The following is a 24,958-nucleotide window of genomic DNA, read 5'->3' as shown; positions in this document are numbered from 1 at the left end:
CATCACCAACAGAATACAAGAAATAGAAGAGAGAATCTCAGGAGCAGAAGATTCCATAGAAACCACTGACACAACCATCAAAGATAATGTAAGACGGAAAAATCTCCTAACACAAAACAACCAGGAAACCCAGGACACAATGAGAAGATCAAACCCATTGATAATAGGTATAGAAGAGAGTGAAGAATGCAAGCTCAAAAAACCAGGAAATATTTTCAACAAAACCATGGAAGAAAGCTTCCCTGACCTAAAGAGATGCCCATAAACATACAAGAAGCCTACAGAACTCTAAATAGATTGGACCAGAAGAGAAACTCCTCCCGTCACATAACAGTCAAAACACCACATGCACACAACAAAGAAAGAATATTAAAAGCAGTAAGGAAAAAGGCCAAGTACCATATAAAGGCAGAATTATACCAGACTTCTCACCAGAGACTATGAAAGCCAGAAAATCCTGGGGAGATGTCATCCGAACCATAAGAGAACACAAATGCCAGCCCAGGATATTATACCAGGCAAAACACTCTATCATCATAGATGGAGAAACCAAGATATTCCATGACAAAACCAAATTTAAAATGTCCTTCTACTAATCCAGCCCTACAGAGGATACTGGAATGAAATACCCACACAAAGAGGGTAACTACACCCAAGAAAACACAAGAAACTAAACAAATCCCAACAAACCCAAAAGAACACATAATACTACCTCTAGCAACAAAATAATGGGAACTAACAATCATCTGTATTTAATATCTCTCAACATCAATGGGCTCAACTCCCCAATAAAAAGACACAGGCTAAGAGACTGAACACATAAGTAGGATCCATCATTCTGTTGCATACAAGAAACACACCTCGATGACAAGGACAGACACTACCTCAAAGTAGCCTTCTTTTATACAAATAATAAAGAGGCTGAGAAAGAAGTGAGGGGAAAAACCACCCTTCACAATAGCCACAAATAAAATAAAATAAAATAAAATAAAATAAAATATCTTGGTGTAACTCTTATCAAGCAAGTGAAAAATCTGTATGAAGAGAACTTCAAATCCCTGAAAAAAAAAGAAAACAAAGATCTCAGAAGATGGAAAGATCTCCTATGCTCATGGATAGGTAGGATTAACATAGTGAAAATGGCCATCTTACCAAAAGCGATCTACAGATTTAATAAAATCCCCACCAAAATTCCAACACAACTTTTCACACACATGGAAAGAGCAATTCTCAACTTCATATAGAAAAACAAGAAAACCCAGGATAGCTAAAACAACTCTCAATAATAAAAGAACTTCTGGAGAGAATCACCATCCCTGACCTCAAGCTGTACTACAAAGCAATAGTGATAAAGACCACATAGTATTGGTACAGAGACAGACAGGTTGATCAGTGGAATAGAATTGAAAACCCAGAAGTAACTGTTGGACACTTGATCTTTAACAAAGAAGCCAAAACCATATAGTGGAAAAAACAAAGCATCTTTAATAAATGGTGCTGGTCTAACTGGCAGTCTGTATGTAGGAGAATGAAAATAGATCCATATTTATCATCTTGCACAAAGCTCAAGTCCAAGTGGATCAAGGACCTTAGCATAAAACCAGATATACTGAATCTAATAGAAGAGAAAGTAAAAAAGAGCTTCCAACTCATTGACACAAAGTAAAAATTTCTGAACAGAATACCAATAGCTCAGGCTCTAAGACCAACAATTAACAAATGGGACCTCATGAAACTGAAAAGCTTCTGTAAGGTAATAGGAGAAAGGGGCAACCTACAGATTGGGGAAAAAATCTTGACTAACCCAACATCCACCAAAGGACTAATATCCATATATATGTATATATATATGCGCAAATCAAAACAACCCTGAGATTCCTCCTCAATCAGAATGGCTAAGATCAATAACTCAGGTGACAACAGATGCTAGAGAGGATGTGGAGAAAGAGGAACACTCCTCCATTGCTGGTGGGATTGCAAACTGGAAATCAGAAAACTAAAAATAGATCTACCTGAAGACCTAGCTATACCACTCTTAGGCATATACCCAAAAATTCCCCACCATACCACAAGGACATGTGCTTCACCATGTTCATAGCAGCCTTATTTGTAATAGCCAGAAAATGGAAAACCAGATGTCCCTCAACAAAGAATGGATTCAGAAAATGTGGTACATATACACAATGGAGTACTACTCAGCTATTAAAAATGAGAACATCGTGGATTTTGCAGGCAAGTAGATGGAACTAAGAAATAACATTGAGTGAGAGAACTCAGACTCAAAAGGACATGCGTAGTATGTACTCACTAATAAGTGGATATTAGCCACAAAGCACAGAATACCTAGGATGTAACCTCCAGACCATAAGAAGTATAAGAAGCAGAAATGCCCAAGTGAGGAGTGGAGGGAAGGACAGACCTGAGTGGGAGGAGCAGGAGGAAAGGAATAGAACAGGATTGGATATGGAGGTTGGGGGGACAGGAGAAGCCCAGAGGGTCAAGAGAATAAATGGAAATAAATAAGCAGTCTCAGGGAGTGGGGGTGAGGGCAATCTCTGGAGAGTACCAGAGAACAGGGAGGTGAGACACTCTCAGGACTCATTAGGAGTGACCTTAGCCAAAGTGCCCAACACAGAGGAAAGGGAACTCAAAGAGTCCACCTTCAGTAGACAGACAGGGCCTCAGGTGGAGGGAAATGGTTACTAACCCACAGTCAAAATTCCTGATACAGAATTGTTCCTGTCTAAAAGAACTATAGGGACAAAACTGGAGACGAGTCTGAAGGAAAGGAGGTCCAGTAAAAGGACCAACTTGGGATCCATCACTTGGTTGGGGGGGTGGGGGAGACACCAAGGCCTGACACTATTACTAATGCTATGATGTGCTTACAGATAAGAGCCTGGCATGGCTGTTCTCTGAGAGACCCTACCAGCAGCTGACGGAGCCAGATGCAGATATTTACACCCAAGCATTGGACTGAGGTCAGGGACCCCATGGTTGAATTACAGCAAGTATTGAAGAAGGCAAAAGGGAGAGCGACCCCATAGGAAGACCAGCAGTCTCAACTAACCCAGACCCCTGAGGTCTCCCAGAGAATGAACCACCAACCAGGAGCACACATGGGCTGGTCTGAAGCCCCTGGCACATATGTAGCAGAGGTCTACCTGGTCTGGTGTCTGTGGAGGAAGATCTGCTTAATCTTCCAGAGCCTTGAGGCCCTAGGGAAGAGGGAGGTCTAGTGGAGGGGCAGCACCCTCTTGGAGGAAAGGGGGAGGAGGAATGGGATGAGGAACCATGGGAGGGGGGACTGAGGGGAGTTAACAACTAGAATGTAAATAAATAAAATAATTTCATTTAAAAAGAAAAGTAGCTGGTTTTCATTCTGCTTTTTTTTTTCCAAGACAGGGTCTCTTGGTGTAGTATTAGATGTCCTGGAACTTGCTCTATAGACCAGGTTGGCCTTGAACTCATAGAGATCCACCTGCTTTAACCTCCCAAGCACTGGGATTAAATGTGTGCACTATTATTGCCTGGCTTTTCTGCTTTTTTTTTTCCCCTCATATGAAAAGCAAGAGACTATAGTGGTCTTTTTATTGGGCAGTAAATGTATTTAATGACACTATTGCTTCAGAATAATAAAAACTTCAAAACAAGCCAAACAGTTGAACTGGCAAGTTCTGATTGCATCATGGGATTCACTATATAACCAAGCTTCTTTGTAATTTTAATTCTGCAGCTAAATAGGTTTTGGGGAGTATCAAAAGGCTTATTAATGGGGAGAAACAGAAGGCTGTATTAGCAAAAAAAGGTTGTGGGAATAAAAGTACTAACTGAAAACAAAAGAAATAAATACAAGAGGCAGGCAGGTCTCTGTGAGTTGGGAGGCCAGACTGGTTACAAATCAAGTTCCAGGACAGCAAGAACTGTTTCTCAGAGAAACCCTGCCTCAGGAAACCAAACCAAACCAAACCAAAAGACCAAACAAACAAACCCTAACAAAGGAAAAACAGCACCAGTAAAGCAAGTCATTTATGGAAGCTGGTCTGATCTGTAATATTAGAATAGGTCATATAATTTTGTCAGGTTTTGTTGGTTAAAAATGGTTTGATATCAGTCATTTCATGTGGATCAAATCATCTTATCTATATCTTGTCACCAAGAATTCTGAATTCATAACTGAGTTTATATGAAAGTGTGAAATATGAATGGCTCCATATTTTAGAATTTTACATAGCGTGTCTGAAATGCCATTTTGTGTCATACTTATTGTTCTTCTATTTATATAGACTCCCACATTTATTTTGAAGGCAGTAGATTTCAGAAGGCATGCTCAATTTCCAGGGTATGATTGGAGTTTTAAGGCAGGAGTTTAGAAGTACTTAAATACCTCAAATCTTTATAAGGCAAAATTCAAGAGGGCATCATAAAAGACATGAAACTACTCCACAAGGACACGTATTTTAGAATATACAGGATATACTGTCATGTGAGTAACATGTGCAGGGCCTTAGGTTGGTCCCAAGCAGAGTCAGAGAGAGGGAGACAGCGAGTGAGGTGGGAGTGAGCGAGAGGCAGGAGTGAGCGGAGCATGTTATGCAGACACATGAATACATATTTAAAAGACCATAAGATGTAGATATTAAGGCACATAAATAAACCTGTCATTGCAGTGACAATGTACCAGTGAAATGGGGTGGGAAGATGAAGAGGGAAAAAATTCAGTAAACACCCCAGTATTTAAAAACAAATGGTGCGTTTGGATAGCTAATGTGATAATTTGAATTTCAGCATGTGGTATTCTAAAAAGGAATGCTGCAGAGCTACCTGTGTACTAGAAGGTGATTGGTTAAGCTCATTCTGCCTGCCAGTTATGATAATAAAATATCCTGGTCTGTATTTATGGAAGACGTGGAAGTGTTTAAAAGAAAGTGATCTGAGCTAGAGTTTAAGCCTGTCCCCCAGTCTAAAGAATTCTGTCAGTTGATCATTAACAAGAAAGAATGAGGCGTCTCATAGAGGACAGCCAAAGTCTAGTAAGAAATGACGTAGTGGACCTGTTTTGGTGAAGGTGGAGGATTTAATTAACCACAGGGCCAAATAGCAGCAACCATCACATCTAAATGTTGTCCTTGTTATACACTGATCAAATGTAGGTAAAGTGCAATGACAAACCATCTCACATATTTTAAGTTGCATTTTCTTCACATTTTAACACTTCTAAAATTACAATATGCCTTAACTCAGTACCATTTTTGATCTCATGATACAAACAATTGACAGTTAGGTTAGCTAAGGGGCCACCTCTTCTAGATCACTCCTGTTCAATTCAAACCACAGAAAGTTTTCTACATGATGCTATAACTGTCACTTGTACCCCCCAAGACCATTAAAAACAAGACTAGGGTAGAAGACTGTCTCGATCACTTTCATGTATCCAATTTCTAGATATACCTCTAACTGTGTACTTCCTGGAACTAGGAATCTTGGGGGAGTCTATATGAAAGAACTTCACCACTGGAACTTCCAATTGTGTTCTGAAGGAAGTCATTATGTGTGATGAATGCTTTTACGGGGGAAACCACTGCAGATACTGAAAATATTTAACCTATCTTCAGCTTGGTGGAACATATGGTTGCCACTTGTAGAAGTAACAGAAAAAGACCAGACAGAAACCTTTTGAGTATAAATACAAAAACCATACAACAAAGGAAAAAATTGTAGAGCTCTGTGCTGCCAGGAAAAGCAGCTACTAGTCATATGTGGTTTTCAAATTACTTAAACCAAGCAAATCTGGAAAACCAGTCCATCATTCATACTACATGAAAAGTGCTGTAGAAGGCTTACCTATGGTTTTCGTTCTGTTAGCCACATTCAACCTAAATGGCAACATGTGGGAGAGGTTATGGCACTGGACAGCATCGGTATAGAATAACTTCCTCACTGGACAAACTGACTGGACTCTGCTGCCAACAACAGAGAGACAAGTCACAGCTTTAGTAGGTGTGCATCTAGACAAACTGCTCATTTGGACAAATGAATGAGCTTTCTCTCAATGAGAAAACTCACTACATAGTGCTTACCCTACACTCAAATACAGACGCCGTGAGAATCAGAGAATGAGGGACAGGTGCAAGTTCTCTGAAGACTGTACAATGTTTTAAACAGGTTTACCTATGGTTATCTTTCTATGTGATTTGGCTTAGAAAAATGCTTACTGAATAAGGTCTTTATCAGTCATATAAGTTGCTGCATTTTTAATATTGGTCTGACTTTTTCACTACTTCAAAATACAAGTTTTATGGTTTTTCTTCTCATTCCTTCCTTTTCAGGAAAAAAATCATCCTTACTGATGTTTTTAAACACACAAGCAACAAAAATGAGTGAAGTGCGCTCTAGTGGAGCTATGACGAACTGAAAAGCCTGCCTTCTATGTAACTGTTTAGTTGCTACTCAGCTCCTGCCAACTTGTTCTTCAAATCAGGACCGTCGGCCCAGTTGAGTCAGACACTGACTTTTTTGAAAGAAAGGAAGAAACGGAAACGTTACTTCTTTGTTCATCCCTTCATTCAAGTGTGTGTGTGTGTGTGTGCGTGTGCACGCGCGAGTGTGTGTGTGTCACATCTGAATGCCATGGTGCACATGTGGAGGTTAGAGGACAACTAATCCGAATCAGTTCTGTCCTGTCACTCTGTGCGATCTAAGGATCAGATTCAGGTTGTCAGGTCTACGCACAAGGGATTCTACCTGCTGAGCCGTCTCACTGGCACAAAACTGGGTTTTAGAGGAATTTCCCACTTAACTAAACACTCTTAGAATGTTAGAGGTGGTCGCAGCTGCCACTAAGTGTATGACCTGTGCTTTCAAAGACTTGATGGTAGTTATACTCCCTTCTTTAATGTCCCTCAGAAACTCTTTTTTTTTTTTTTTTTTTTTTATTTTTATTTTTTTTCGGAGCTGGGGACTGAACCCAGGGCCTTGAGTTTGCTAGGCAAGTGCTCTACCACAGAGCTAAATCTCCAACCCAACCTCAGACACTCTTAAAAATAACTGCATGCAATCTATTCCTTACTGGAAATAGTAAGGAAATAGAAAATAAACTATCAATATTATTAAAATATTAGCATTTGCAAAGGAAAAGAAATCAAGAAAAACCAACTGTATTTATGCTTAAGTTTTGCTGTAATTAAAAGAAATCTTTAAGGCAAGCATATTTTTGTAATCATAGCAATTGGGAGGCTGAGGCAGATGACTACACAAATTCTATAAGTGAGTTCTAGGCAAACCAGGGCAGCATAGAGAGACTCCTGTCTCAAATATAAAATGACTCCTCCCTTGTTCTTCCATTGGAAAATAACTGGAAAACTGGAAGATAACAGTATTTTATATGAAAGCCAAGTCTCTACTGATGAATGAGTTAAGAAGTGGGTTTTTTTTTTTGTTTTTGTGTTTTTTTTTTTTTGTAAATTGGAAAAGCGGTTAGAAAGCAAATCTTTTTAATTCTCTCCATAATTCAAATGCTGTATACTCAAAACCCATTAAATTTAAAAAGGTTTCCTTCCAGACTGTATATGGGAACACATACAGTTTTTGTTCCAAGTGTATTTAACTATTTTATTTTTATCATATACCCACCCCAAGGAACCAGTATCTGTGGCCTTTTTTATTCCATTGATAATTCAAATATTATTTCTCATACAAATAGATGGCTTATTGTGTTCATTTATCATTAACTTGGTATACCTCATAATCGCATTACAACCCCACTGTGTACTGAATGCCACTTCCTTCAACTACTCAAGACAAGCACGGTTACTTTCAAGAGAAGACTGGCAGTAATTAAAGGTCTGACTTAGTAGTTGTTAGTAACTACATTTTTAAAGGAGGGAAGAGACAATGGAAAGTAATGCAGACAAATTTAATTTGGTAATTATATTTTATTAATGAGATCTATTTTGGACATATGTTCAAATTGGGGATATAAAGAAGATGAACTAAACTATTATCAATGCTTTGAAAGAGAATACGATGAAGTGTTTAAAATTCATCAATGAGAAGAATCAAAACACCTGTGATTCACATGACAAAAACAAAATCATACCAGAACACTAACAACAACAACAACAACAATAATCGTGCTTTGCACTTAACCTCCTTCCGAAGAATTTCAGAGTGCCTCTTAAACACGTTATTTTTCTTCTTTTGAACAAATAAGACAACTAAATCAAAGAGTAATGATGGTTTGCTCAGGCCACAAAGTGAGTCAGCAGCAAACCAGAAATAGATTTTCTAGCTTGTTTCGTCTCCCGCCATTATATTGTGAAATGATTATTCTATTTGCATATGTCTTGCGGACTACTCTCCAGTTAGCATCCTACTATCTTCTCCCCAGTCCAAGCTTACTAATGCTGCTGTTTACGAACCTCCAATGTCATCCGTATATGCTTTCGTAAGGTCACATGGAAAAGGGGAATAAGAGGTCAGTCTATAAGACTTTCTCTTCCTAAGTCTTCTCAAGGATTCCCATGCTCCCTGGCAGACATTTCCTCCTTTTATGATGTAACTTAACGGGGGAAAATAACATGTACTTTATAGCCAATTTTGTAGAAATGCATTTATTTTATCTTCAGTCTGTTCATTACCAGAATGCACTTCTTTTTTCTTGCTTACTTTTTCCCCAGGCCATTCTTCCTTCACTTTTTCTCTGATGCAATATTAGCTTATATAGAACCAAAACGCTCCCTACATCTAGGAAATCATTTGTTTGTTTCATTTCACTTTCCTTTTTACTTTCTATTTAAATTGTTTTCTAGATGTCACCTAGTCCTCTTTTCTATATCCACGTCAGATTTAATGCATATTTGACAAGAAGCGATATTAAAATGGGAAGAGTTCCACTAACTCAGAAGTTGTCAAGACCGAGTGTGCATTGATATCAGCTGTTTGGGTCCCAGTCAATTCTAAGTGTGCAGAACTCAGTTAAGCCCGTTAAGCATTCTGCTGACTACGGTACAGGATTCAGATTTTGGATTGGCTGACTTTCTCTACACGATCACCACTATTCTTTACTCTTCCTTCAAAGTCAATTTATTACCAACTGTTTATACCAGTATAAAACATGCCAAAGGGACACATCTAGAGAGAACTGAAATGTTTGTGAATTAGTTAGGTTTCAATTTCATCCATTAAGTAATGAAGATTTAAATTTATTTTATAATGCTATATTGATGTTTTCAATTGTCGTTTTGAAGAATCTGGAACAAGTCATCAAGATAGATTTCAAGCTCCTTGACAGCAGGGACCATGCCTCTTTCATGCTGTAACCATGAATACATTTGAGTGGAATAGTTTCTCCTGAAACTAATGTATGAGGTGCTGGTGCTATTAAATTGGATAAAATATAGCCAAGAATAGGCTGTTGTAGAGTCCAGAAGATCACAGTAAGGACAATAATATATACTATAATAGTGGTTAGGGCAATCCTTGTTTAGACAAAGTAAATTGACATTTGCTGCACACTTAGCATGTGCCAAGCAATATCTTTGGCATTTTGAATATGCTCCCCTTTAATATATTAGATATTTTGAAGATTTCCCGGGTTCATATTAATCTGATTAATCCTAAATATATGTGCCATTCACATTACTATTTTATAGGTGAGACAACACAGGCATTAAGTCATAGATTCTAAGGTTTCTTGTACAGAAAGTGATAGAAAGCAAAAACATATGCTAGGGATTGGCTCCAGAGCTCAATTACCCTATACTGTCTCTGAGAAGACCAGATCAGTCCTTATAATACTCAACAAATATTGAAGGAAGAAGGGGTGGGGGCACTTAACAGAGCATCCACACAGTGTGCCTGAAGCAGTTTCTTACAACTGAACACAGTTTTAGTGTCTGTGGGATTCCTTAGAGCCAAGGCAAAAAGGCAAGCGTTATCTGTTCCTCTACTTCAGTAAAAGGATGAAAGTTAGGCTTTCTCAGCTAATCCTACAATTGCCACTTTCAGTTCTCTGTCCCTCTACCGTACTATGATCTCACTGGTATAAATGTACTCCATCGAAGAGTGAAAACCTTAATGGAAAGTCACTATATGGCCATGACAAGATTTGTAGGCTATTTCTTGAGGTGACTAACAAAGTGCTTAACCTGATGTACCATGCACCACGGAGGTATTTTTTTAAGTAGGCTTAGTCAGCTAATCTTGTTGAGATTTCTCCCATACTACTGATTCCTTAGTCTCAAAATAAATTAAGAGCCTTCATTCAGAATTCCCTGTAGTCAACCAGCTTGAATTTGTTGGGTGTCTTTGATTGTCTCTTGTCTTTAGATTTCCTGCCTTGCCTTTTCAGATTGCGCTGTGCCCTTTGGTATTTCCCGTTAGTCCATGTCTGGAATAGCTAATTATGACAGCATAATTCCTGCCCGTACAACAAGAAACAGCAGAACCTTGCTAATTCACACCAATGACTGAAAGACTCCCGTGTAAGTTAGTGAATTATGCAAATGAGCAATAAGTGAAGAAAGATGATTCAAAATTGTATTTCATTCATTTATTTTGACAAGTGTAGTTTAGTCTTAATTATTTCAAAAATTTCTTTGTAGCATACTAATAAATGTACCGTGGCACATTTGTTGAAAGTGATAAAGCTTTCACTAACTGAGGCCAGACTATGCTCCTGTGAAGAATTTCATGAATATAGACATAGGCTCTAATCCTCTCTTTTATTTTGAATTTCATTGACTTGTCAGCACTGACTTCATTTGGCAAGACAATATATAAAGACCAATAAAATAGAGGAATAATTTCAGCAGCAAATACTGATTTCAGAAACAGGTTTTTCTTATTCTAAGGCTTTCATGGTATATTTTTATCAATCATGCTTTAAAGAAAACATTTTTATAGTCTACAGTCATAATGCCAATAGGGTTTTACTTTGCTTCTAAATCAAAGTAGAAGTGTCATTCATCTCTTTTACAGATTTCTTTTGAGACCGTTTATCCCTATGTAGTTGAGGCTGGCCTGGATCTTGCCATCTCTGCATAGCATGCAGGTTATAGGCATGTATCGTAAGTGGCCAACTATCCTTTTTAATTCCTTTGATGTTTTGTTTTACCATAGTTCTTTCTTTGAAAGTTAAAGACATCTGTTTTAAGATAAGTGGATATATCACAGTATGTAACATTTGCATGTCAAAATACTTACATTATTATATTCTGAGCTAAATTATTTAAGATGGAAAAACATTTTGATATACTTTTGACAGATATATCCTGAAGGATGGATCAATTTCTTTGAAAGTACCACCAATGGCTACAGTGGGGAGTGAAGAGTACAATTCCAGTGTACAATCTTGGGCTTAAAGCTGAATATAGATTGACTTCTTTAATAAGCACTTTAAGGCTAAACTTCCAATTCAGAGATGCATTAAAATCATCAAGCATTTGTCAATGGAGGTTCTTTGATTTGTACAAGCTAGGTAAGTAATGAAAAACAGATAAACTTTAGTCTCAAAGTAAACTACTACATCTGTGCTTATTAAAGCCTCCCGTACTCTGAGAGGCCCAATTCAGATTCCATCTACACCTGGAAACCTCTTCTGAGGCATATGTTTAGAAAGCAAGAGACTTTAGGATTACTTTCTTCTATTAGAGTCATTGATGTCAGGGTGACATTTTTCTAGCAGATAGATTAAGAGCAGGAAAGTAATGGCAAAGAATGAGGGTCCGTGACTTTTAGACTCTCAAGCTTTGCCAACTCGAGAAGGCCATCTCATCTCTTTGAGGTATTTTTCTCATCTGAAAAATACCCACTATCCATATAACAACAGATGTAAATGTTCTCCATAAATAGTCCAAAGAGGTGGAAAGGTAGCTCAATGGTAGAGAACTTACCTAGCATGCGCCAAGGCCTGGGTTCCACCCCTAGCATCACAAAGTAATGCAAATACCATTACTAACTCCTATAAAACCCTCCCCCCCACAAAAAAAAAAAAAAACAAAAAACAAAAAACAAAAAACAAAAAAACAACCCAACTCCTTCAACCCCCCAAACTGTCCTACCTGTATGTGTGCACAGGGCCTAGGTCCAGCCCCTGCATGCTCTTTGGTAGGTAGGTGGTTCATTCTCTGAGCCCCTATGGGCCCAACTTGAGACCCACCCCATGATTGATAGGCAGCCCCTGACACTATTGATGATACTCAGGGGAACCCAGATGAGAAAACCACCTCAAAGAGATAAGGTGGCCTTGCAGACAGGAACCTAGAATAGCTGTCTTCTGGAGAGGCTTCATCCAGCAGCTGATGAAACAGAGATACAGAGACCACAGCCAAACATTACAGGGAGCTTAGGGAGAGTTGTTGGAAGAATGGAGGGGAAGGATTGAAGGAGCCAGAGGGGTCAAGGAAACCACAAGAAGACCTATAGAGTCAACTAACCTGGGTCCATGGGGGCTCAGAGATTGAACCAGCATGCAGGGGCTGGACCTAGGCCCTGTACACATTTGTAGCAGATGTGTAGCCTAGTCTTCATGTGAGTCCCCTACAATTGGAGTGGGGGCTGCCTTTGATTCTGCTGTCTGCCTTTGGATCCCCTTTCCCTAGCTTGGTTGTCTTGTCTGGCCTCAGTGGACGAAGATGTGCTTAGTCCTGCTGAGCTTTGACATGCCAAAAAGGTGGGTTGGTCTCCATGGGGACTTCTCCTTCTCAAGGAGAAGGAAGAGAATATATATGAGACTGGGACTGGGAGGAGAGGAGGTAGGGGGTTGCTATTTGGATGTAAAGTGAAGAAAAATATTAATTCAACTGAACCTGTCTTGTTACAATTACTATTGAGTGTAAGGTAAGAATATGTAGGTGAATCAGACTGCATTAACAATAACCACGGAAAGAAGTACTTTATGATGAGTCAAACTGATGATGGCTTTTCTCTGTATATGAAGGATGGTTTATAGACAAGATAGTACAGAATGAAATATTAAATGGGGCCCAACTAATGCTAAGGTTTCCATTAAATCTGGACTTGGGGCTACAGGAAAATAGAGATATTAAAGGGCTGTTTATTTGTTTCTTCACAAGTTTTGGATGATTCCATTACATAATTATAAAAGATTTAAGGAATTATATAAGATAATGAAGACGTGTCAACTTGTAGAAAATGCAAGAAAGGAACACAAAACTGAACAAAGTTAGTATAAATGTTTTGAAATGAACTCTGTGTTACAGTGAGAACTAGGAAAATGCTTAAACTTTTAAACCATTAAAGAGTGTTCTGGTCCACATAAGCATTTGGTAAAAAAAAGAAGTTAACAAGAGTCAGCCACTAAAGAGGCCATGTGAGACAATGCAGTCTTATATAAGGAATATACACACTTATAAAAACACGATGAAGAGAAAAGTTATGAGGACAGAGTGAATAAATTAGAAATGAGTAAGATGTTACATTCTGGGCTAAGTGAGAGAAAGAACAGGCCATTTATAAAGAATTCTTTTCTAATGTATAGAGACAAATATGTAAATCAGATTAAACCCATATAAATCCCAAAGATTGCTGAGAACACAAAACATTTCTGAAAGACCATAAATCCTCTAATTTGCTCAAAGCATGTTGTTCATGTAAAAGGTAATATCTATTAAAACTTTTAAATGGTATGCAAAGTCACAAAGTCAGCTATGACTCTTACACAGAAAAACCCCATCTCCAAAGAACAAAAGCCACCCCCCACCCCACCCCCCACCCCACCCCACCCCCCGCCAAGAAGCAAAGTCAATAATGGATAAAACTACAAAGAAAAGTCTTCTCTGGAAGGCTCCCAGAGAAAAATGGAATGCCATCTGACTCTAAGACTACAGAGGCGAGCCTTTTACTATTTAAGGTTGTATTGCTAAAAGAATTAACTGCAGTAGATTCAATGGTTGTTTCAATACACATTTAGTGAAAAACACTAATCTGGGGAAAGAAAATTTGTGTAACCATATGTAACTCCCAAATGCTTTATTTAGATAACAACAAATAACATGTTACAAAAATATCAATACTTAATATTTAGTCCATACCTATTTTTCACCCAAAAGCAATTAATATGCATTTCTGAACTTATACTACACGTTATCATGATACTTAACGGATCAACTCTCTTCTCTACCCTAAGTATTATAAACTTTTTCCTCCTAATTAATGTGCAATTAATTCAACCAACCTCCAATTACTCCTCTACAACACTGTCCGACTAAGACAATAAAGCAGTCTCTAGGATGGGTTTTAAACCTGGGCTAAAATCAACTCCTAAAGACCAAAATGGTTCTGGGCTTTCTCTCCGTGGTGTAATTTAGATGTCATATCTAATTTGCTGTCACGACTATTGTTTCACCGTGCAATTTGTATGTCGTTTTGAATGGTAAAGGCACCTTAGCTTTATTGAATTAAACCTGTCTTTATTTAGGGTCTGATGTTACATGTTTGTGCATTTATGTTTATGTCTGAAAAGCTGCTTGACATCAGGTAGTAGAAAAAGGATATGCTTTCTTGATATGTTTTCTTAAACCTCAGAAAGTATAAACATAAACTGGATAAAATTCTAAATGAAAGAAGCAGAATACTGTCTGTTACTATTACTTCTTTTAAAGGCAGAAGTAGTGAAATAAGTGCTGTTGTTATAGACGGCCTGGCAGTTCTGTAACCTAACATCTTGATTATTAATTCTACTAGTCAATTAAGACTTTTCCTTTACACTGAGCTTTTGTGACCTGATCTTAAACATAGGTATTTATACCACAACCCTAAAACCAAAAGAAGTGAAAATGCACCTTAGAGTCAACTCAAAAGGGACCCATACTGCAACACTCACTTTATTGTTTGTGGCTGTTCCTGTTCTGGCCTATGAGTTCAAGTCCTAACACCATGACTAAGACCAAGTATGGAAAGCCTTCCATTAGGCCACTGGAATAGCCTTTTAAGTAATTTTTAGTGCATGAAATTTCATAAAGTTTTTACTAGATAATTACACTTCCTGATTTTGTAATTAGTGGAAGTACATGCAATTACATAATAATTATGATAGTAATTACGTAATTAAGATGTATAATTATGTAGTAAAAAACATCATGGAAATAAAACCATCTACTGTGTAAGCACAATACATTTTAGAAGTAAATTCACCAACTCAACTGTTTAAAAATACTTTTCTTCAAAATAAAGTGATTAGCTTACATTATGATCTAACTGCTTGAAAATTGTTTAATATTTTTTTCTCTCATTGGTGATAGAACTGTATGTCTTAAAAGTACATGAAGGAAAATCTTAACAGGTCCTTCTCATTCTTATCACTAAAAAGAAAAAAAAATCACAATATGTTTTGCAAATGAAGGCCACCAACCACTGCTTTCTCACCTAGTCACTGTAACACTGGTGCCCTTGTTTGTGCTGCTGTGCCTGTCACTATAAAAGGGGAAAGGAAGCTGCTCACTGAAAAGACAGTAATAGGAAAATGATTTTATAAAAGGAGTCACATGTCTGTCATCATAGCATGCCTCTGGGTCCCTGAGTACATAAAAATGTGAAGGCTGAGTGCAGATTTACAGAAATGGCCTTAAAGAAAAGACACACAATTAGAATCTGGAAGTTTGCTGCCCAAATGTATGGCAACTTTCACATACTACCTTAGTTACACTAAAAAGAATGACAGAAAATATACAGAAGCAAGACACTCCTAGTTAAGGGCAAAGCAATTAAGGCGACAATTTCCTGGAAAATGCAGTTTCTCTTTGGCTACACTGTAAGGTAAAAACAAAACAGGCAATACCCAGAGCAATAAAGCAGTGTGACAGGGCCACATGCTTTGTCATTGCCGCAGTGAGCAAAAACACAGACCATAAAAATCAGCTGCCAGAAGCAAAGTAAATTTCAAGCTTACATTTTTAGAGCACGTTAAAAAAAAAAAAAACTACTTAAAATCTTTACAAATGTGCTCAATCAACATTGTAACGAGGTCCAAAAGATCGATGGTGAATCTTCAGTCTGGGAGCACATCAAGTGGCCCTCATACGAAATGGGTGTGGACCTGCAGTCCAGCTCTCTAATCCTCAGAGGTTGAAAGGTATTTTGAAAATCCCAATTCACTTCTCCCCCATTCTTTCTAACTCCTGCTTTCTTGCTTTTGTCCCACCCCCACCCCTCATCAAGCTACTACATTTTCTACTTAATTACAGAATTTATTTCAAAAGCCTAGGCTGTGATAGGAAGTTCACTGTAAAACTTGAGCAGAGCTCCTGGAGTTGGCATATTTATCGTTTTACAGTTTAACTACAAGGCTGGCCTTAAGCAATGGATGAGTGAAATGGAATGGCTTTAGTTATTAGGAGGAAATAGGTCTTAGATCAGTGCTTCACAAACCTTAGCATGTCGAAGAGGCCTGAAAGTCTGCATTTCTCACAACCTCCCAGGTGGTGCCAATATGGCTAGGACACTGATCATGCTTGAGAAAATGCAAGGAAATACCAGTTGGTTGGCTCATTTATACGTTGTTTTCACTCCACAAATTGTGAATTGTTAGCATAGCCATTGTAAGATGAGTAAAATTTTTGGTGAAATTGTAGTGTTTTGAATTTTTCTTATTGTAAAAGCTCTCTATAACTTGGAAATTACATAAAACTTAAAAAAAAAAAAGTCCATGTCATGACATGGGCCTTGCACTTAAAGAGCTGTAGTTACGTACACAACATTGGCCCTGTCAACTTGTTATGGATGGAGGAGGGACTCAGTTAATGATTGTGAGGGTGGGTAGTGCAATGGGGAAACAGATTTTTTTCAGCAGTACAGCCACTGGCAATCTGCCCATGCTGATGAAGAAACCCTAATTAAATTCAGTGTGATGCATGCATGAAGGTACCCCGAAGTAGAAGGGGATCTCAGCTGGAAGAGGGTTAGCAGGAGGGGGACAAGAGGGAGGAATGAGAAGGGAAATATGATTAAAATACATTAGATATGTCTGAAACTGTCAACAATTTAAAAGTAGAAAGTAAAAACAATCTATAATTAATCCAGATGATTATAAAAACTTTTAGTGTTCCTCTTTAATTTCTTCACCTTGCAAATCATTAGTACTTGTTTTGCACTTTAACATTACAAATTGTTTCCTCTTGACACTTAAGAGTAAGCTTGTGTAATAGCTAACAGCAGCAGCAACAATTCACTTTTCTGTTTTGCTGTTCCTGGTGAATGTGTGCGTGTTTCTTTTGATTTTGATGGTGTGAGGTATTTTGTCCAGGTGTTTTTCATTGGTTTATTTGTTCCACCTCCTTAGACAGCCTGTGGCTGGTTAGTTATATCTTCAATTTGGCTAACCTAGAGTCCCCTGGTAAAGAAACCTCATTGGTCAAAGGTTTCTATCAGACTGGCCTGCTGCTCCTCTTGCAATAGTTTGTCTTGATTAATAATTGATCCTAAACGGGAGGGCCGAGAATGTATAAAGGCTGTGAGAAGCATGGGTCAGCTAACAAGCCAAAACAACATTCCTCCATGGTTTCTGGGTCCAGGCTCTTCTTGAGTTCTGGTTTCCCTCAATCATGAATTGTGACCCCCATAGGAAAGCTGACATTAAACCCATTTCCTCTCAGTTTACTTTTATCATGGTTTAGTCACAGAAAAAAAAACAAACTAGGATACCTGGCTTAAAATTCTTTCATATTTCTACAATCAGTTCTTAAACATATTGTGAATTGCTAACTTATAAACTTCTATCATAAAAACTTCCTTAAACTACACAGTAAAATACTTTTAAGAACACAATCCAAAGCATTAGTTGTATGTGAAAAAATAAAAAGAAAGAAAAATTGAGTTTAACATTATCTGCTTAAAATCTTATTGTTTATAGAAAACCATTTTCACAATTGTAAGATAATTTTAAGAAAAAAAACCTGATGCTTGAGTCAGAGTTTTGCTTTTCTATGTATAATCTATGTACTTTACAGGTATACTTTACCTGGTATTAATAAAAAATAAATTTTCTGGAAAAAAAGCCCTGGTGATCTATAAGCTACAAGTAAACGGTCTCTCCAAAGGCAGCTGTCCGTATGTGATTCATAGTAATTCTGGCTGTACTTCAGAACCTGTACCAAGTTCAAGCAAACCCAAATTCAGCATGGAGGAGGTGGCATCAATTCTTAACCCTAGCCCAGGAGCTGCTGACAACTGACAGCTAGCTGTCTGGAGGGTTTTTTTTTTTTTTTTTTAAAAAGGAATATCAATTGACCCACCTCCATGCATCACAAATATATGAGCAGCACAAACTGGACTTGATGGGCTTTTAAAAAGTACATAAAGTTGGAAAGCTAGAGAAGGAAGGTGGAACTGGGAGGAGTTGGGAGAGGCAAATGAGTATGATTAAAATACTTTGTACAAAGTTCAATAAAAAAACCCCAGAAAGCAGAGAAAAAGCTTTTCTTAAAAGTTCAAGTTTTGTGGCTGATGAGAAGACTTACTAGGTTAAAGCAATTGCTGCTAAGACTGACAACCTGAATTCAATTCCCTAAAACCTACATGGTAGAAAGAGAGAACCAACTCTCTCAAGGTGTCCCTGATTTTCACGTGTGTGTTCTGCATGAATGTGAATGGAATAGTAAATGAATGAAATACAATAAAAAATTCAAGTTTTCCAGAGAAACAACTCAACTCATGGGCTTAAGAGCAAAGCAACTGGGCCAGACAGGCACTCTGTGACACAGCTTTATTTCTGACGCCCTGAAGAATTGAACGAAGTAAATTCTAAGGATGTCAACTGGCTGAGAGCAGACTCCAGGGGTTCTTTGCTACTTTCATTTCAGTACTCCTAGCAATGAGGAAACTCTCCTGCATTTTGACTTTAGCAATCCAAGAAACAGAAATCCTTAATACTGAAAGGGGACCTGACTTGAGATGCTTAGACATCTCCAAATTACGAATAATTCCTTCTGTAAAACCCTTATCTTCTGGTTTCAAGAAAGACAGTACCTTTATAATCCCCTTCGTGTTTTAGAATTAACTGCTACTGCCTTTTTTGGAGACCATTTTCCCAGAGTAATACAGCGGTGCTCATTTAATGAGCAAACTGCTCAGCTGATAGCAAGCAGAGAACAGGGCCCTGAATAAGTGTGAGAAGCAGTCAGCTTGGCTCACTCACCAAAAACCTGATATTCTTTGAGTTCAAGCTTAGTATTAGCCAAATGACAGACATGTGACATTTGCTTTCAGTTATTTGCAATGTGTGGAAATGAGCCATATGTAAAAATATCAAGGAAGTTTTATAAGTTCAATTTATGGTACACCTGAGTCAAAGCAGACAATATAGAGCATTCTCCTGCTTTTCTTAAAGTCATTCCCCAGTAGTAAACAGTACTATTTTCTAGGAACAATTTTACCCAAATCCCTGAAATTACTTGTGTGACCTTGTTTTCCTCCAGGAATTCTTTAATCAAATATTTAGTGATTAGGCTACAAGATGCAGTCCTCTGTCTCGATGAACTTAAGTGAAAGAGAAAGCAAAATAAAACACTTGAGACTCCTCAAAAAGGTCACAGGGGAATGCAAAAGATGGAAACATTTCTTTAATTTAATTTGTTCATCAATCCAATGCTGTTTCCTCACAGGGCTGTCTTGAGGTACTATTACACCCGTGAAAGAATAGTGAGAAATAAAAACAGCTCACAAAGGGGAAGTCTAGTCCTGGGGGGCACTAACCAAACCAACAAATACTGTTGGTATGGCCTGCAATTGGAGCAAGTGGGAGGAAAAGGCAGGAGGATTACAATAAGTTTGGGGTCAGCCTGGGCTACACTGTGAACCCCTGTCTTTAAAAAAAGGGTAAAGAAAGTAAATGCAAGGGGTCATCTGGTTGAGGGTCCAAGAAAAGGGCAATGTTTACAGATGCATCTAAGAAGGATGTGGAACAGGAAACTGTCCACAACCCTTTGTGAAAAAGAAACTAAATGGGAAGGGGGTGTTAATGATCTGAAGATATAGCCTAACCAGCTTAAAAGGACTCGCATTGAGAAATCACTTTCTAATAGGTGCTGCACACATGAAACCAAATCATCATCTATTAAACATCTATGCTGCAACTTCAACTCCTTCCTTCAACCAGGATCCAAAAATCTTAGTGTTGTCATTCTGACAAACAAATGCAAATTTACCAAGGGAACTTCACGTTGTTTTGTCTCCCTAAACTGATGTATGTATTTAAGTTTGATGGCTGTATTTAGAGCCAGGGTCTTTAAAGAAATAATCAAATTAAAATCAGGGCCTCAATCCAGTTTCAGCAATATACTAAAGGTGATGCATGACTCTAATCCCAGCACTCAGGAGGCAGAGATAAGCAGGTTTCTGAGTTCGAGGCCAGCCTGGTGTACAAAGAAAAACCCTGTCTCTTGTGTGTGTGTGTGTGGGGGGGTGGAGATAGGCACAGAGTAAAGGCAAAGAAATACTACCATCTGAAAGCCAAGAAGAGGCCTCAGGAGACACCAACCCTTGGACTCAGACTTCCAGCATCCAGAATTACAAGGGAGTGCTTTTCTGTTGCTTAAGTCACACAATCTGTGGTGTTTTGCTATTGTACTCCCAGCAAATTAAAATTGCATCCTATAAGAAACACTGACATAAAATAAGAATAGCTAAGCATCAAGTAAGAGACAATGGTACCAGATAACAAACTTCTTTCTAGAAATAGACTAAAGCCTGAACTTCAAGAGCAATTAGTGTTCCCTTGATTTGCTTAAGGCAAGGTGATCAGGTTAGTGGTAATAATATCATATTTAGCATCTGATGAATCTGTCTTTCCTCAACAGACTCTGAAGTTGTCCAGGGCAGAGATTATCAGCCACTTATTTAGCTTCCATTGACATAAGAGTTCACACTCAACACATAACAGAATCTACACATAATGTTGTGTTTATTATTTCTACATAAATAAAAACAGGTTCTGCAGGAAAAAGAGAGCTTTTTCTTTCCTGCATTTATAAAAGCAGATAATTCAAGTACCTGGGCAAAGATGTGAATTGATTCTGGTTTCCCCAAACTGTTCGTTTATTCATACTCACGCCAAGGCACCACAGGATGAGGCAGTCAAATATGACCATTTTATGCGCCATCCTGGAAATGGATTTTTACTTCACGTATTGCCACAGTGTTCTTCTAAAACCTCCCTTGGACCCATTATGCCATCTGTGTATATTCTGGAGCAGTTACAACAATAATGCCAATGTCCCACAGAAATAAGACTTTTAAAAATGTTATGTAGTTACAGCGAGCATACAGTAAACACTTCACCAAAGTGAGTAACAATCCTTTAACATTTTAAAGGAAAGGGGGAAATACCAAATGGGGTTAATTCACATTATGGACTAATGGTCTGCAAACTTTCATTTGAAAGTGAAGTACAAGAAAAAGAAAAAGAAAGCTTCAATAGAGCTACTTTTCACTGTAAAAATAAATAAACTTTTCAAATAATTTGTACGTTGCTTCTCCCAAGTCAAATTGCTGAGTTTCAAACAAAAATTAAAAGCACCACCCAGTTTCAAGCTTTAAAACATAGGCTTTGTAATGGGAATGGTAAGACAATCTTAGTGAAGGAAATGTTGCTAGGAACTGCAAGGAGAGCAGAGTCTACAGCAAGCACTTCACACAGCAGTCACGGGGCACTTGCTGACAGATGATGCTTAGATTGCATCGACCATGATGTAACTGTTACAGCTGTCACTTTTCACATGATGTGTGATAGCAACATCTACTGTGTTCTAGCCTTGGTCCAAATTGCATCAATATATTTGCCCTTTGGTTTCTACAAGTTTAAAATTCATTTTTATACTAAAACTCTTGAACAGCAAACTAAAAGAGAATTTAGTATCAAAAAATAAAAACAAGAAGAGATTCTATATGTTATATTCCTATACTTTAAGGAAATTTCTCATTATTATTCTCCCTAACATATAAGAATTCTTATTTCCCATTTTCCTCATATAGACTACAACTCTATTAAATTCTCTTTTATTTGGAAACAATTCTGCTGATCTATTCTAGACAGTGGTTTTCTTCTTTTGTAACCCTGGCTGTCCTGGAACTTGCTTTGTACACTGGACTGGACTTGAACTCCTAAGAGATGCACCTGCCTTTGCTTCCCAGGTGCTGGGATGAAAGGTGTGAGCTATCAGGACAAGCTAATTTTTTTTATGTATATGAGTGTTTTCCCCCTATACATGTACCCCCACCACCACACACACACTCATGCAGTGCATGTGTGTGCATAGTACGTGGAGGCCAGAAAAGGATGCTGGATACCCTGGAACTACAGTTACAGATGGTTTTAAGGTGCCACATGGGCACTGGGAATCGAATCTGGGTTTTCTGCAAGAGCAGCCAGTATTCTTAACCACTAAGCCATCTCTAAAGCCTAGATAGGAATTATCAAGGTGAATGCTATCTGAGGAAACACTTTTAAAAGGTATATCTTCCAAGCTGGGCACAGTAGCTCAAGTCTATAATCTCACACTAAAGAGGCTTAAGGGCAGCCTGAGCTGTAAAAGTACATTCTACGTCAGTATGCCAGTATGAGTGAGACCCCTTCTTAAGAAGCATTTTTCATGCGCGCGTGTACACACACACACACACACACACACACACACACACACACACACACACACACACACACACACACCCCAAACATGACCTATAGCAAACTTTAAGTATACAGCTCTTGATACTGCTTTTCCTCTGTTGCTGAGCAAGAAGCTTCTAAGTGGCTATTCTATTCCTTTCTGTTTCTGGGCAAAGCCATGTGTACTCTTGATGTTCTCCAAGATGCTGGAGACACCACTGACTTTATACATTATTCTTCCCTATGTCTCCAATAATGACTGGACTTTATGAAACTACTGATCATGTGTGATCAATTCAGCTCCTCATAAAAGAATTTAAAAACTGTACTCAAGAGAATTTTGTATCATTTGAGTCTAAAAACATCAAATGTTCTACAGTAGCTAGAAGTACAAAGAGGTTATGGGGAGGAGATGCTTATATGCTGACACACCCAGAAACAGGTCACAAAACCAAGAGAAACAGATGTGTTCATCAGAGAATCAGAATTCAATTTTCCCAATTCATAAGTACCTTAAAGTCTATGGGGACAGAAGAAGAACATACACTAATAATATCACAAGTAAATACAGACTAGATACTAGACATTAATAAGTGTCATTAAGCCTATTTATTAATGGGCAGAAGGAACTTCTTGTCTACATAAGCTCTACTAAGTCATAGAAAACATGTTGTGGAGATAAAACACTAATATTTCAATCAAGATCTTCATTTAGTAGTAAAACTGTTTTCTTTCCAAGGATAGATAAACTAAGAAAGTCAAGTAAAAAACATAATTTCTAGAGTATCTCAAAGGAAGAAAAAGTGAAGTCACTTATGACTAGAAATGAAAATATTGAGACCAAATCAAGGGTAGCATGGGAATTTTTATGTGAAAAAAATCCAGCCATATTTGTAGGTTTTTATATGCTGTTAAGGTTGCCTCCAGCCCTAATACCGACCAACAAAGCCCTGAATTGATATTCGCTGACAAACAACATAAACACTCTGTAGGTAACTAATAAGAAAAATGTGTAAATTTGCCTTTTTTATTTTTTCCAGGTAATAGAAAAGTTGTCAATGTGATTTTCAGGTAGGAGAAAAAAAAACATGCACTTGTCATGACATTTTCAAATACTTTAAGTTATGTAACAAAGCTTTTCCCAGACCCATTAAGTCCCACAGTGCCTGCAAGTCTTGTGTAAGGAAATGCTGGGTACAGAAGGCTCCAGGCAGCATCTGATCATATGGGTTGAGGTACCTATACATTCTCTTAGGATGGAGTCAATAAAAGAACTCCACCCCACTCCTCTATTTCAAAATGAACCTAGGCTTTTAGTGAACAGCGGAGACACACTCCAGGTCTATTTTTTTGTGGTAATGTCTAGTTTTTGTAGGCCCAATGATCACGTTGCCTATGCTTACTTTATTACAATTACTAAACTCTATAGAAAATAGCATTTTCAAAATATAGCATTTAAAGGGTCCTTTTTGTACTGTTCCTCCCCCAAAAGCTTGCTTTAATAGAGAACAATGTAAGAGAGGCTGTGGGGGCCAAAGCTGGGGATTCCTATGCCACCGCCCCTCATGCAGGGGATCCCTGTGTTCACATAGGCCCCTACAGCCTGCTTCTGAGACAGCAATGTGATGCTGTGTGAACAGCCTGACACAGTAGGTCTGGCTTTTATGATGCAAATTTCCACTTTAAACTCAAAGGTAATTACAGTATTTTAACGTACCTTTCTCGTGTTCAGGAAGTTTTTCCAGTGCACAGTCCGCATCAAAAATGTACCGGTAAAAGCACAGCTGGGTGTACAGGGACTTGTCAGAATACTGCAATATAACAGAAAATAAATGAATACTACTATGGGGGGATGAAGAGTTCTCTCAGCAGAGTGTATTCTCTAATTCTGTAAAGAAAGAGGGTGAATAAGGAGAGGATCACACTAATAGTGTGTCCCCTCATGTAACACAGGTACCTTTCACACAGAATCAACCCTGCCGCTTCCATCACAGATTACTACTTGCGAAGCTGCAGACCGATTACCCCCGCTGTCAAAAAACTGATTTTGTCAAATTGCAAATTCCTATGCACCCTTGACAATTTTCACTGTTAATTGGGAAAAGTGGTACTATGCTTCCTAACTGGGACCTGTCCTTGCTAGCAGGAAGTTAAACAATTTCTGGAAACTGTTTAACATATATTGCTACACTACGAGCCCAATTTTCTGACTCATGGTGGCAATACATTGGCCCTTGCCAACAAATGGCTCATAGATAAAATGTTGGGATTTTAAGAAGACCACCCTCTGTGCTAATCTGAAGTGGGCAACAGATGAAAATTGAGATGTAGCATGTGAAA

General features: G+C 38.2%; 1 protein-coding gene across 1 annotated transcript in view; it reads right to left on the bottom strand.

The window, feature by feature from the left end:
* LOC116906184 (DNA polymerase alpha catalytic subunit-like) overlaps positions 1-24,958 on the bottom strand; it is a 182,562-nt gene that overhangs the window by 40,929 nt on the left and 116,675 nt on the right. The window contains exon 11 of the mRNA XM_032909150.1: positions 24,336-24,429. The gene's annotated coding sequence lies outside the window, so the exon portion shown is untranslated. The remainder of the gene's footprint in view (positions 1-24,335; positions 24,430-24,958) is intronic.

The sequence above is a fragment of the Rattus rattus genome, chromosome 7 (genome assembly GCF_011064425.1).
Source record: "Rattus rattus isolate New Zealand chromosome 7, Rrattus_CSIRO_v1, whole genome shotgun sequence".
NCBI classification, from domain to species: domain Eukaryota; kingdom Metazoa; phylum Chordata; class Mammalia; order Rodentia; family Muridae; genus Rattus; species Rattus rattus.
The sequence above is the reverse complement of the archived record's forward strand: the minus strand, read 5'-3'. Positions and strand labels throughout refer to the sequence as shown.